The sequence below is a fragment of the Pezoporus occidentalis genome, unplaced genomic scaffold (assembly GCF_034315485.1).
Source record: "Pezoporus occidentalis ecotype Australia unplaced genomic scaffold, CSIRO_AGI_Poc_V1 ctg119, whole genome shotgun sequence".
In the NCBI taxonomy this organism is placed as follows: domain Eukaryota; kingdom Metazoa; phylum Chordata; class Aves; order Psittaciformes; family Psittacidae; genus Pezoporus; species Pezoporus occidentalis.
The window spans coordinates 2,104,068-2,119,587 of NW_026912983.1; the positions used below are offsets into that span (position 1 = coordinate 2,104,068).

General features: G+C 44.7%; 1 protein-coding gene across 3 annotated transcripts in view; it reads left to right on the top strand.

Moving 5' to 3' along the window:
• The window catches only part of CLCN6 (chloride voltage-gated channel 6), a 67,384-nt gene that overhangs the window by 47,549 nt on the left and 4,315 nt on the right, over nt 1-15,520 (top strand). Inside the window, exon 24 of one of the 3 annotated variants that reach the window (XM_062605120.1) lies at nt 10,623-10,638. The exons of the other annotated variants lie outside the window; for them this stretch is intronic. The gene's annotated coding sequence lies outside the window, so the exon portion shown is untranslated. Of the gene's footprint in view, nt 1-10,622; nt 10,639-15,520 lie in introns of those variants that run through there. 3 annotated transcript variants of the gene reach the window in all.

Sequence of the window (15,520 nt, forward strand, 5' to 3'; positions counted from 1 at the left end):
GGTGCCAGAAAGCTGAAACCCCTGGGGCTGTGCCAGTGGGTAAAAGAATCATTCCTTTAACCAAAATAGTTTAATCACTGCAAAACCAGAGTTTAAACCTAGCTTCAGGATGAGGACAATATAGAGTTCAAACGTTTCCTCCTACATGTATGGTGTCAGCTTCAACTCACAAGAGTGCTCTTCATAAAAGTAAGGTGAAGCAGGCCCACGCTTCCCCAGTGGGATGGGGAAATGAATGGGGTTTTTCACCAAGGTGAAGAGATTCTCTGTTCATTGAGTGATTGGAGAGTTAAGGTTCCTACATTAGTTAACATGACTGTCAACCAGATTGAGGAATCTGTGTCACTGTTGATCAGATGGACAGCTACAGCTTCAGTTCTCTCTCCCTTTAGGTGTTTCAGTCCAGACCTGGACGTTACTAGTCCTATTTACAGGAAACAATGCTTCAGTGCTTTCCAAAAGGTGGGAGAACTCTGCAAAGGGCCTTCATTTGAGCACTCAAAAGCTATCTTTGAAAGAGCCCATCTTATGAACAGTTCTGTATGCTGTAAATCCTTAACTGTGTGAAGTTAAAACCAGCACACTAGTATGGCTCCTCTTTGCACAGCTGAGAGATGCAACAAGACTTAGGAGGTAGAAAATGCTTTTAGCGTCCCTTGCCCGCTGGAGATGCTTCACATAACTTCTGCATTGTTGGACCGAGAGGATTTGTTTTACCATGTCACCTCCCTGAGGATAACAGCACATTTTTTGTCCTAGTGTTGAAGTGTGAAGACCATTGTGAGCCATGACATCATATCTCAGGCTAAAGCAGATCAGGAAATGACCAAGAAGGCCTGAAATATTGGCCATGGGAAGAGTGAATGGAGGAGAGAAGGGATATGATACAGCAACATTCTTTAGCCTAGATAGGTCAGATGCACCTGACAAGTGTAATAGGACCAGGAGATCTTTCACACTTTAGCACATGATGATATTTTAGTGTAGAGAGATGGCTTGTGAGAGGCAGAGGTGAACTAGGGTGCAAATCCACTAGATAACATGCTAGTAAATCAGAGCTGCCCTTAGACAATAAGGAGTAAAGGTATATGGACCTGAACAGATAGGCTGCTCTGAAGCTGACCTTTCTTTAATTCTAGGAATAAAGTCTGGGACCCAGTCTCTAACCACAGCTAGAGGAATAGTTCCCTCCAGGCACATCAAAACTACCAGTGAGTCTTATACACATATTAATGGCTATGGCTTTTTGGGGTGTGGAAGGGAAGGAAGGTGGTAATAGGAGAAAATCACCAAACTACATTTTCTGGAACATGTAATGTTTTATGCAGAAAGAAATCATTATAAGCGTTGGTTCATAAACTGAATGGTTGCCACTGTCTCTGAACTGATGTAAACCAGAAAGGGATTAGTCAATTCAAAACAACAACAGCAAATAAAGGGGGAAGGGGGAAGTTTGTAAAGTAAATTACCTCTGAGGTCTTGCTCAGTGGGATACAAAGCTGAGGGCTTGTTTTGGTTCCAAGGTTCCAACAGGCTTATCACTGCAGTTCGAGCCAAGACAAACCTTCAGGCTGGGTCACGTCAGTCTCATTTTGCCCACAGCGTAGGAGGCCCTCATTGCAGCCCAAACGGAGCCGACTCACAGACAGATCCCATGCTGTCTTGCTGCTGGTTTTGTGAATCATCTGCTCTCTAAATTGCTAGAGCACATTTCTCTCTCCTTGTTTCCTTGTGTCAAGCATTGAGAGCAGGATGATCTAAACTAAGATTTAGGTGCCTTTAGGTGTTTTATTCTGTAATTGTTTGGCAGACAGGATTGACCAATGATTTAAGTATTGCTTTGAGAAGTGGAAATGGGCATCACTTTCAAGATCTTGTCTGCAATCGAAACAACTGGTTGTGTCTGTGTTTCTCCTCTGCACAAAGGGTGTATAATGCTTCCTTGGGTGTTATGAAACTAGGTTGTTGCTCTGTAATCACAGAGGCAAGAATGAATCGGAGCTTCTGCAGATGCTCAGTAACTGCCTGATGACCAGAAAGCTTCTGCTGGAGGAGAGAGGCTGCGTTTAAAACTTCTGTACCTCCAAACTGTACCACTGTGTGGCTTTCCAGAGCTATTTTTTGCACATCCCTAATCATTATACTACTGTACTTCAAACCTCAGAACAGATCCTACTTGTACAGGTCAGAGAGCTTGATTTGGTACCCCTTAACTAGCTTCAAAGCGAGTACCTTCATTGAGACAACAAAATATCCCATCCCTCCAGGCTGAGCTTCTAGGCCCTGTGCCCACCCATTTGTTCCCTAATGATCCTGCCAGCTCGAGGCGTCGAAGCACAAGTGTCGGTGAGCCATGTGTGGAAGGCCGAGAGTGCAGAAGGCAGGAATTCCTGGAGCGGCGAGAGGAGGGTGGCATGACAGGAAGAGGAGGCTGATACTTGGCTGGAGAGCCCATCACAAATAGTGCAAGAATAACAGCTCTGTGTGGTGGCTGCAGATTCCCTTATCTGGGAGCGGGGAGCGGGGGAGCCTGTCGACACCTCTGCCTCGCGCCCCGCTCCTCTCCCAGCCGCCTGCAGATGCAGAGTGGCTTGAACAAGTTCCAGGGCTCTTCCCAGGGCCCTGCAGCGCAGCGCCGTTGGGCAGCCAGGTGACATCACTGCCACGAGCCGCTTCCTGTGTCACATTCCCAACTGGAGAGCCTCTTGCCAAATCCTCGTCGTTCTGCACAGTCTTTTTAGGAACAAATAGTCTAATTTTAGCCTGCCTGCCACAGACACCTTCCTGAAATAGGCTCTGACTCTCTCCTGCCTTGTGTGTGTTCTTGAGGGTTTAAAAACAAAATCTCTGGTCCTTAGAATCCACAGTTAAAGCCTCTCTCAGCCTAAATTTGGGCACTAAGAAATACTGAACAGTGCAGTGGGGAAACTGCTGTCGCTGTTAGACCCATACTGAGCTCAGCAGGACGGGAATGTTCCCGAGGCAGACACTCAGGTGATGCACATCACAAAGTTGTATGGAGCTGATCCAACATGGATGAGTTGTTCTGTGTTGCAAGGACTTTGTAATAGAATTTGTTTTCTGCACTGTCTGCAGCCAGATATGGCATTTAGAACTATAGAGAATGGACTCGCTCAGTGTCTGCTGTGATTTGCTTAGGACAATTGCTCTCATCACCATCCTTTCTTTTTGGGGGCTAACTAGATGAACACTGGTCCAGGAGTCAATAAACTGTGGTTCTGATCCCATAGCAGAGTCAGTTTGTATCTGTCTGGGCTGTCCTTGAAGGGCATGTGCAGCAGTGACCTGCTTTGAGAACAAGTGAAAAGCTCTTATATGAGAAGTAGGAATTACCATGGATTGAGGACAAGGAGCCCAAACTGCCCAGAATCACTGGGGTTTTATGCTCCTGCCTTTTGCTGTTTCCATGAACTCGAATATGTAAGCTCTTGTTCTGAAGGATCAATGCAAACCTCAACTGCTGCTTTTAATTAGTGGAGAGCAAAAAGCCACATCTTTAAAGAACTCTAAATAGGAAAGGAAAAGGCATTTCCAGGCACCTGTTGTCTTTGTGTCACTCTCTTGGGAGTGATACACTCCCCCCCCATGTTCCTATAGCCCTGCTAATTAAGCAGCTCCTTGTATCTGCAGGTCAGTTGATCAGCTGATGGACTCCCTGCAGTCTCCAGTGCACCATGTCTTGAAGGATAAATAGGAAAAGGCAAAAAGCCCTTGGGTATCTAACTAGGTCCCAGCCTGACTTATCCATGGGGCCTTTTCTGAGCAGTTCTGATAATAGTCACAATAACCCCTGAGGCTGTAACCTGGGGCTTGCCAGGATGGTTGGGAATATGGCCCGGCCTCTGCAGGGTGCAAAGCTGTTAGCCATGGGAGCTTCCCAGCTTGCCATCATTCAGCTGAGGACTACAAGTACTCTTGGTTCACATAAGGTACATGCAAAGAGGCTGGTGTTATTGAATACTTGAAAGGCCAAACCCCTGGCACCTGGCTTCAGCTGGGCTTTAATGGATGAGAACAAAAGTGGCAGTAGGGCTTCATGTGCTGAGCATCCCAGCAGGAGCTGGGAGTATGCCAGCGCATTACTGGAAGGACAGAAGGGACTTGAGGGACAGGACTTCTCTGTTATGGGTGAGCATCTGAATTAACCCAACTGCTGCACAGTCTGGAGTAGCTTTTGCTCTCTTTCTTTAGCAGTATCATCCAGGATCTTTGAGATGTCACTGGCATGAACTTTGTCAAACTGATTTATTTCAATGAAATTTTTTTGTTTGCAGCTTCCCCCCTCTCATTTTGACATCTTCAATAACAAGCTTCTCAACACCCTGAAAAGCAGTGTAGAGCCCACAGTTTACTGCCTAAATACTAGAGGTCAATTTGTTACCAGAGTCAAGTGCTCAGCCTTGATATTTTTTTTGCTTCCATTTCTGCATCTGGGCCATAGAGATCATCCCAACTGTCCTGGAACGTGTGAGAGTAGGGAACAGCCATTGCCAGAGTGGGTTTGGGAATCAGCTGATTCATACTGCAGGATATGTGCTCTTTTCTATTTCAACTGTCTCCCTTTTTACCTGCTCTCTGGTGTCAAGGGCATGTTCCCATTTCATGCCTTGTCTTAAAAGACTTGTTTTGCCCTTCTAACTAATCTACCTTTCCCCATCTGAAGAGGAAAATGCTGTGGCAACTCTGTGACATTCCCTTCTTCTCCTTTCAGTGCTTGTGACAATGTGAGTGTGACTCTAATCCAGTCTTCTCTTCGTAGCCCAAAAGGATGCTTCAAGGACTGTGGGTGCGCCACTTTTCAGGCAGGTCTGTAATGACACCTGGCGTTCAGTCTGGGAACATGATGATGATTGTGTCCCCTGCTCCGGTCTTGTGAGAATTCAAGTGTGAGCAGCCTGGCTGAAGAGGGAAACAGAGATTCTTGTTTCTAGATCTGCTCAAAGGACCGGGACAGCTCGTTTTCCAGGCTCTGCATTCCATGTGCCTCAGGGTGTGACTGGTGCAGGATGGCTAAACTGGTAACCTGGTAGAGCCCCAGTCTTCATCCACTCCAAGGCTTGTTGTATGGTAGGCATAGACAACCCGAAAAATTTTGGGCACAAAGCCACCATATCAAAGTATGTTGTATGCATAGAAAGCAGCTCATCTCTCGCTCCCTCTCTGGAGAGGGACTATTCAGAGTTGAACCAAAGCACATTTCGTTAATAAACACTAATTGCCACCTATCATCAAGCACACAAGGCCATTTTCTCCTATTTTCTAAATTCAGAATCCCCACTGCAGCCTCTGAAGATCAGAACAGGCTCAATTTTCCATGCAAATAATTCGCCTCTGATGTTGACCCAGGATTTTCATAACAATTAGAGACAGCACAGGGCTCCCGGGGCCTCGAGATGCCCTGCGGTACCCAGCTGGCCCTTTCCTTCTCTGCAGTGCTGTTCCTTTCATGCCTGCTTGTGAAGGGATATGTGCACCTGAGGCATTTTCCTTCTCTGACTTGAAAGTCACAGCTCTTCAGCACTTACCTCTATCCTTCATTCCCTGTTTTTTTTTATCCACATTTGATCTTGCTTGCTGAATGCTGACAGGAACCAGATGAAAGGATTCCAGCCTTTCAGCTTCAGTGCTGGGCATCAGCCTGGATTTATATATGTGGTTTTGAGTGTGTGTGATTGTGTGTTTAATGCTGTGCGAGCATGCCTGCGCAGCTTCCACACATCTCCAGTAATACCATCATCAGGCATTTAAAACCAACATTTAAATCCCCTTGGATTCAAGAGACTGACTTTAAAAAGTTATTGAAGCGTTTGATTTGTTTTCCTCATGGCTTTCTGTGATATCTTTTAACAAATGCAGTTGTATTCTCACCTATGTAGATATCCCATGTAGACCAGTTGAGAACTGCAGAGGTGGGAAGGGAAGTTGTGCTGGAGACAGGCAAAACGTCTTCTCTTGTTAGGTTTTTATAAGCTGTGAGACTGGACTGTGACTCTTGTGATTATTGAAGCAAAATCCTGCAGGAGTTGATCCTCTGAATGTGCTTGAAATAATTCTTGCTTGAACTGGTGAGTATATTTTCAGAACAACACCTCATCTTGCTTCATACGACACTAGGGCTGGAATTAGTTCTGTGCCTCATTCTTTTTCCTGTAGGAACATGCTTGTTACATTTACTGTGACTATTTCAGCCGCCTTATCTACAAGACCAAATAGTTCTTTAGCTGCCCTTCGGAGATCCTCAGCCCTTGATTGCAAGTTGTCCTCATCACCTCAGGCTAAGCTTGCTCTACACAGAGCCACACAGACACTCCAACAGTGACTTTCCCTGAGCTGACTGAAAGGAGCAGCTCTTGGCTTTCATTCTGGAGGGAGACAACTTACGTGTGTTATTTCAGTTGTCCTTGCTAGCCAAGTGAATGACGAAAAGACACCCCAACCAGCTTCCTTTGAAGCTCATCAGGCTACTTTTATTTAGTAAAAAGAAAGTTAAAACCAAACACCAACTGCAGCTTTCCAAACTCAGATTCCTCTTAAATACACACCTTTATTCTGGTTGCCCTTTGCAACCATTAGGTACTGCCTTGTTTCCCTTAAAAAGAACATTAATCTGCTAATATCTTTTTCTTATACAGTAGTAATGCTCTACATGAACCTGTCTACTGGGAGAGGAGACCCTTACCCCACTTTGTGCTTCTGTTCCCATCAGAATGGCTCCCTCACTCTGGAATTGCTCAAAGGTGACTAGCAGGATAGGTTTAATGTCTGCAGCCCACCTACAAATGAATTGAACTCTGTGTAGAGTTACTAAAGTTAATGTCATGAAGTAAATCAGTTTGATTTCTCTGAGTCATACACAAAGAGGGATTTCCTGTGCTCTGCTCATCACTGCAGACATGCCTTTTCCTCCATCAAAGAAAGAAAAGCAAATTGCAATTTGATGAGAGAAATAGCTTGTCTTTCTAATGTCTTCCTTACAGCTAGACTGCATCTTTCTTTCTACATCAACTCCTTGGTGATTGGATGAGGGAAAAAAATACACGTATGGAGAAGAGATTCCTCTGTAGTGAAGAGCTGGAAAGACAAAGTGCTACAGAGACTCAATAGAAGTAACTTAATATTGTTTCTACTTCATTTGTATCTCTGAAACAATGATCAAATTGTTATTAGCCTCTCTTCCATCAGGGTCTCACTACTCCCTCTCCTAACATCTACAGTTATGCATGTTTTACAAGGGATAGTTTGTATAACAAGCTTGAAATAAGCTGACTCAGGTTCTGAAAGTGTCCTCACTGTGTCTGGACTTCAATGGCTGGATTCTGTGTCACCTACAGATATCAATCCAGAATAGTTTTACAGGCATGATATTGCTGTACATGTTATCTACCACTTGTGATCCTGATGGAACTTTACCTGCACTATTGTAGCTTCTCCTTGTTCAGAGACACCTTTCTAAGTGTCTGTTGTTGTTCTAGGTTCCCAAGTAAGCATACTAACTGAAACCGTGAATTATGGCTAAGAACAAAAAGAGAATGTTATTCAAAGAAATATGTGAGCCCGGGGGTGATCCAATCATTTCTTACCCTGTCACATCTCACCTACAAAACCTGGGAGAAACTCAGTTTTGGGCACTGCTTTAAGACCAGGGTCTCCAAGCTGTGCCCTGTGTTCTACACTGGCACCTTTGTCACCTTCCCCCAGAGCAGGAGAGCCCAATGAAGTGAGGTTCTCCTGGAGGCTCTGATGGGGGCTTTGATGAGAGCCATTCCTCTGCTGCTGGCTTGTGCTGTGGGTCACCTTCCCAGGGGTCCAGGCTGGTCTGGAACTCCCTTGAGTGGGACTGTCGGGGCTCAGCTCATCCCAGGGCATTGCAGGGCTCTGCTCAGCCAGTGCTGCTCCCACAGCACCTGCACTATGCTATGGACAGAAGAACACGTTAGAGCTTCTGTTTGTACACAGCAGAGCCCTGCTTGCAGGACAAAGATGCAGGTTGTACGTGTCTTAGTGAATGGCTCAGGCAGTCTCACCCTGCTGAATGGTCACCTCCTTACTTGTTGCACAGATCCCTGGCTACTTTCCATCTTCTTTTTCTTGGAGATTGCCGGATTCCAGTGGCACACCAGGCTGTCATTTTGGACACTGTAGTTCTTGTTACCAAGAAGCCAGTAGGTTTTCATTTTCCCTTTGCCCTGGGATGAGGAGAGAGCAGAAATTAGCTGTTTTCATGGGGTATGAAGCAGAGCAGAGAATCACTATGGCCAGAGCTACCACCTGTACCACATTTGTTACCTCTTCTTCTCGGAAGTGGCTGCTCTTTGGGGAAAGAATGGTAATTTATGTGCAGTTTGGGTGCTAGTAGTTCTTTCAGTTCAGAGAAAAGCCTTGCTGGTCACTGGCAGTGTTACTAAGGGTTTAAAATCAGCCTTATCAGTGTCTTTGTAACTGAATCCTAATGCTTTCAACCATATTCATGTGGTCCTGTGCAAGTGCAGACATAGCAGCTGGATTTCAAAGCACACAGTAACCCTGTTTTGTCAGTGAGGAGGAGTAATGTCTAGTCACTTCCAACTGAATTAGCAGAAGAACCTTGAGGCTATGGTTAAATATTGACTTACAATTCACAGAAGGGCAATGGCCAAATCTATCATATCTCCTTCCTATCTCATTGCACATCTTTACTATTGCAAGGTTAGAGAAAAGCTGTTACCTTGACTTCAATTTCTCCTCTCAGTTCAATTTCATAGGCATCATCTGCGAGAAGGGCATCATATGTAGCAGAACTGATATGGATCTTCTGTGCTAGGATTCAGAGCAGAGCATTAGAAATGAGTGATTCTCCTATTCCCAGAGACCACATGCCAGCCCTCCACATTTAGCAGCCCAGTGTTTCCATGTCCTGTTTGGAAAATATCAGTTGAAGAAGCACAAAGAAGGGGAAGATGGCTTAAACATTGGCTGAGGACACTGCAACAACTGTACATGCATGTTGGCTGAAACAGAGCAGCACAGTGCTGAACTGGGTAAGTGCACAGCAGCACTGTACAGCAGTTAAAATAGGTAGTACTGGTAGCAAAGGCTGGACCAAGAAAGCATGCACTGCCCTCTTCTATATAGCCATTATATTTCTTAATAATATCTTTGTGTTAAAAGTCCTTAAAATCAAACTCTGCTCACCTATTTGGCTTTTGTCACCCTCTTTCTCCCCTTATTTCCAGTCACTTTCCAGAAGTGGCATAAGGGATGTGAATCTACGTGCCCGTGTGGATACACAAGAGTTTCCCTTGCTTATTTGATAACCAGTGAATGTACAGGGACAGTGGGGATTGCAGGTCATGCACGTGCTGGTTCTTTAGATCTGTGGTGAGTAGCTCTCTAGCCTGGGATATGCCACAGAGAATGTTCCTTCTGTACAAACCTTATTTCACACTTGGCTATGCACACACAACTTGGGTGTTAGGGGTTTTCCTTTGCTTGCAGCACCTAAGAGATGTGGAGTGTAGGTGTGAGCCTGACTGGCCTGTAAGGAACACACAGTGCCCAAGTCACTTACGCAAGCTGGTGGACTCCATGCGGGATGCTGTGTTTACAGTGTCCCCAAAAAGGCAGTATCGAGGCATTTTGTACCCCACAACTCCAGCTACACAGGGTCCTGGGAAAACACAGGGCAGAGAGGCCCCAATAAGAAACAAGTGGGAGAAGTGCAGGGAGATGCCAAAGGCAGGTACCTTTGCCAGTCTCTGGATCCCCGAGGTCCTTCAGAGAGTCAATGGCTTGCACAGAAATGCAGAATTCTTCTCACACAATTAGTCTGTGTCTTATTCTCCTTTTCTCCTGGCTCCACCTCAGCCCGCATACCTGTGTGTATCCCAGCCCGCAGCTGTAGTCTGCCCATTGGCATATGAGGGATCACGACTTGGCGAACTGCTGCCACCAGATCCAGAGACATTTTGGCAATCTCATCAGCGTGTTTGGTGCCATTCCTCTCTGGCAAGCCACTCACCACCATGTAGGCATCACCGATGGTTTCCACCTGATGGGAAGGGGCATGTGTCACTAAGTGGCAGGCAGCCAGCTTTACTTTCAAAGGGAGATCAGAATAAAACCTGTCTCAGCTGTCCACCACTTGCTGTGTAGTCCCTGTGGATTGGCAGGTTTGGGATTTCATGGCTTTTGGCCAGCTGGCCTGGTGTATTAGGTATTCCCTAAGGATCAAAGTAAGAAAGATTGCAGCAGCTTCCAGCTTCCTTGCCTGCAGGTTTGTACTCACCTTGTAAACATCATAAGACTCAATCCTGCTGTCAAAGCAGACGTAGAGATTGTTGAGCATCTCAACAACTTGCAGGGGAGTACAGGAGGCAGCGATGCTTGTGAACCCCACGATGTCCGAGAAAAAGATGGTCACCTGTTAGAGGGAGAAGGGAAGGGGGAAGCTCAGGTCTCCAGGCAACACTGGCTGAGCCTTTGAAGATTTTGGGAACCTGTGAAATTCCAAGCAGAACAGCCAAAGGCACAGGCTGTGCATAGAACTGGTGTTACAGAACTTAATAGATACAAGCCTGAACTAACAAGCTCTGCCTCCAAATTGTTCCCTATTGCTTTGACAGATAGACTTTGGAGAGAAGCGTAACTTCATCATCTGCGCTGCTCTGGATACCTTGTACAAGATGGGAGGCTGAAAGTCAAATGCTTTGAGCAGTGATCAGCAGACTTACTAAAGTAGGGCCTGATTTTTCTTTTCAAGTGATTTAAACTGTGGTAGAGATCTCAGCCAGGTATCTGAACAAACTGCAAAATACAAACCCAGCTGCTGTCTCTGCTCTTGCTGCATTAGGGAATATTAACTGGGTTTGGTTTCTCTTCAAATGATATTTATCTGTGTTATGATCAAGTACTTTAGAGGGAAACTCCCTTTAAAAGAAAATCAAATTATAAAAGAAAGACCCACAGAAACCATAACAACTGAATTGAGGAAGGGAAATGAGCCTTATAGCTGTTGGCTAAGAATCCAGTGTTTCTTCTCTGTGTTGCCTGAACTGTGTCAGTGTTTAAGCTAAAATAGTTCTTTTATTCATCCCTGGTAATACCAATTAATCCAGAAGAGGCACCTTTTCACTCCCTGCCTTGGTTCAGCTACTTTTGATGTCATGACTATTGTGGATTCTAATTAATTGTGCAATTACAGGTTGTTGTTTTGATAATGACACCTCCAAATGAAATGCAAACATTTATTATTGTGTTTCACAGCTGAAGGTAATGGAGCATCCAGGAGAGAAGAGTAAATAGAATGGCAATTGCTGTAGCAGGAGGATTTTGGCTGTGGGCTATGCAGCACAGCTGCTGAATTCAGGAGGCAGCGCATGGTGTGTGGCAGAGCTGTCACATAAATGGGTGCCTGACTGAACTCTACCCTTGGTTTTATGTCAACAGGTTTCGTTACAGTTACACACTTGAGGCTCTAAGATCATCCATCCCTCTCATCCTCCCCTAAGTCCAATGCTCTCCTTTCTGTTTATGAAATAAGATGGAAAAGTACAGACGGGATTTGTCCTGTGTTGGTGTTTTGGGATTCATCCCATTTTACAAGGCGGAAACTCAATCCTTGCTCCTATGTTCTCGTGATCTAATGATGCTGGCTGCCTCTCATGAGTAGGCTCTTAAAACCCAAAGGAGACAACTTGCTAATACAGGATCTTTGACATCTAAAGCTACACATCTGGAAACTTCAGCTGTTCCTCCTTCCCTATCAGCTTCGTGGCTCATTGCACAGCTCTTCCCAAAAGCCATTGTGAATCCTTGGATTTTCATCCACACTCAACTATTGGTGCAAAGCCAGGTTCCTCCAAGTGGCAGCAAGGTAGGTGCTTTCTTAGGTGAATACTTTTCTCTCCTTGGTGACAGCATCCTATCCATTTGCTAACCTGGTCGTAGTTTTCTGCCTCAACTTTCTGGCGTTTCCTTAGCTGCTTGGCCACAGATTTTGGCAACATCTGGTGTAAGAGGTCCTCAGCTAGTTGCCTCTCCCTTTTCAAAGCCTCTGTCTTTTCCTTGAGGTTCCTGGCATAATTGTGTATCCAATCTGTCATTTGCTTGAAGGACATCAGGATTATGGGGTATATGAGGCAAGCTATCACTAGCAGACTGATCTTCAGGCTCATTGTGGAGACTATTTCTTTAGATTTCTTGAGGAGAATTTCCTGTCCCTTCTGCAGCAGGCAGCCCTGTGCATAATGCAGTCCCTTTACCAAGGTGGCAGTGGACACAAATTCATCTGAGCCCAGGAACGGGATGAAGAAAGGGATTCCTTCATAGTGTGTGAAATGAAGTGACAGATTGACGTTATCCATCCAGCACTGTCGTACGCTCTCTGATGAGAAGATAGCATAGTTCAGAAGGGCAAAAAAATGATTCAGTTCTGTTTGAAAGCTTGTAGCTGCTGGCATCAAAAGAGCTTTAAGCATGGCTTCTCTTATTTGAAGGATGAGTTTAAAAGCTACTATGTGTGCCCAGTCAGGATTGTCTCTCGTAGCTTTGAGGTCTTGGTGGGGACTACTGAAGTGCTCCAGCAGTTCAGAGATCACTCTGGACAGCACCTGTGTGGCATCAGTATCCCCTGTGCTATTTAATCTTTGTTTCACCTCAGGGATGTAAAACCCACAAATGGAGGTTTTCCCCTTCTTGCATTGGCAATTCTCACAATGCAGTTCTGCTTCACTCGCCTTACAGAGGGAATTTAAATTCCCCAAGAGCTGAGCAAGAAATGATCCGTTCCTCTCATCTGCTGCCGGGAACAGCCAGTTGTGCCTTTCTTCCTGCAGGAGATAGATGAGGTGAGCAGCCCAAAGGTTTTCACAGGAGGTGAGTTCCTGAAGGGCTTTCCCTGTGTTTCTCCATATTTCCAAGCTGTTGCTCACATCAAAAGAAATGGCTCCCAGGAGGCTGCAGAAGGAGACCACGCATGCTGTCAAAATCCTTTGAATTGTCTTTCTACCACCAGCATTGGAGGGGGGAGAACATCTACAAAAAGAGAGAGAATTCAGGGAAAGGAAAGAATTGGGGGTCTGATCCCTGTTTCTTCCTGAAAACATGTCTGGCACTAATAGCAATATTTACCAACTCATGACATTCTGAAACTAAGTACAGGGAATGTGCAGTAGCTGAATATTATTGCAAGACATATTTTATGATGTTTTCTTTAAAAGAAAAGCTGTGGTAAAGAGGCTGTTTCCATGATAGAGCCGCAGAAACACGTTAACAGAATCAGTCTGGTTTCCTGTGATATTTCAATCATTTGCTGTAGGTTTTATTCTCTGCGGTATTTCTATCCAGATTTAGATAGAGCACCCCAGGCAAGGTGGGTTACTTATCCCAGTGATCACAGACTGGAGCTGTTGGGGTTTTTTAATCAAAGCTGTGGAAGTTGTTCTTAGTTGGAATTTCCAGATGATGAATACTTTGTGTCGGTGCGTTCAGATGAGCTCAGACACTGCCAAAAGATTGTCTAAAAAAAGGAAAATGAATAAAAGGCCGGTTTTGTTTCAGTTTTTGCAGCAGACGCATGTCCAGTTTTTACTGTTTGAGCTTTATGACTGCAGTTTTCTGTCCTTCTTTCATGCCGCACATAAATGACACCCAGGCTCCATACAGCAAAGTAAAGATCTTCATTTTCAGAGCTATTAATCAGTTACAATCTCACATTTATAATACTCATGGAAACAACTCAGGAGGTATTCTTAAGCTGTCGATCTTGAATAACCAGACAGCCCTCATTGCCACTGATAAAGCACAAACCTGGGACCGGGTTGATGATCAGTCCCGACAGCTCCATCCTTCTTTTTCCTTTTCTCTTTTCCTCTGCATAGTAGAGGTGATGGAAAAAAAGCCCTCCTCAGATCCCCAGTTCTTTTAGAAACATGAAGTTCTATTTTTAATAAGATAAATAAATCCACCTATATAAAGCCTGCTATTTCTCAGCAGAGGCTGGTATTAGGCAAATGAAGTTTCTGCTGGGCTCTTCACAGCAGAATGGTGGTCAATGGGTGTAAAATAGATAAAAATGTTGAAAGTGCAGTGCCCAAAGATGATAAAGAGCCACATTTTATGTATTTAATACAATATATATTTATCTGTATTTAATACAACATATGTTTATCTATATTTCTTTTCAATCTAAAGGTAACAAATGCAAAAGTCTCACTGAAAAGAGCCGCAAGCCAAGAAAAATTACTCTCTGAACCCAGACACATTTCTGTTCTCACAACGAATTTCCAGTCTTTTCCTTACTCTGCCTATTGCTTACCTTGGAGTCACTTGTGCTCCCTTTTTAATCAGTCATTTTATCCTGAACCCACCTATATATGTGCCAGGAGGGAGAAGAAAACCACAACAGAAACCCACCTTGATTTTTATACTGCCCACCTTCTGTGACAATGAAAGAAATAGAAATAGGGGGGTTAACTTAATACTAGGCTAAAGGTGGTGATTCTGCTTGTGCTGTGCAAAGAACCCCTTTTGTGTCTGTGTGTCAGCCGGCGGTGACAGTTCAGAGGTCTTCACCCACCGTCTGAATGGCTTAAAAAGGAGCAACAGGGATATGAAGGAGATGGGTCTGCAGAGATGCTGCCGGCGCTCTCTGCTGGGTTTTACCCTTCCCCTTGCTATGTCCCAAGACCACAGGGTGTTAAAATCAATCTGTAAAAGCATTTTGCAGCGCTCCCCACTCACCTGCATGGCCCAGCTTGCACCCGTGCTGTCTTCCCATGGGGCATCACCACTGCTTGCTGTGGTGAGTCCTGCTCAGCAGCTGCCTGCTGCCTTCAGCCCTGCCTGCGCCTTGCTTTGTCACCCCTACCCCCCGGGTGGCTCCTGTGGCTCTCTGACTCTTCCTGCTGCCCAGCCTCTTCTCAGCAGGCTCACATCTTCCCCCAGGTGAGGGTAGCAAGCTCCAGCCCGAGGCAGGGAAAGGCTGTAAAAGGTCTCTGGTGTTATCATTAAATACAGTCTCCAGTCTTAACAATACACAGGAAGAAGTGGCAGGGACACACGGTTTTCTTTCACCTTGTGAAACACGGTGTATATTGCAGTATGAGTTGGTATAATCTGTTGTTAAAAGTGTTATTTCCCAGTTGTTTCTGATCACAGGTGTCACCATTAGGACTGTATTCAAACTGTTTCCCTTCTTGGTATCTATCATCCAGTTCTCTTTGGGTTCTATAGACATGTAGAACAAGTGAAAAATCAGATCATGAGCCCCACGAATTTGTGAAGGTTGCAGCCAAGATGCAGGATTTAAATAGCTGAAGTAATTCTTTACATTTTAAATGTTAAAATTTTAAATAATAAATAATAATAATTTTAAATAATAAATTTTTTTTTTTTTACATAAGAATGTTGACTCTCAGTGATTTTTTAAAGTTTATATTAAAAAATAATCGATTGACTTGAGCAGGGTGTGCTGCCTCCTAGGGTGCAATTGCAACAGTCAGTGTTATTGATGAACACAAGC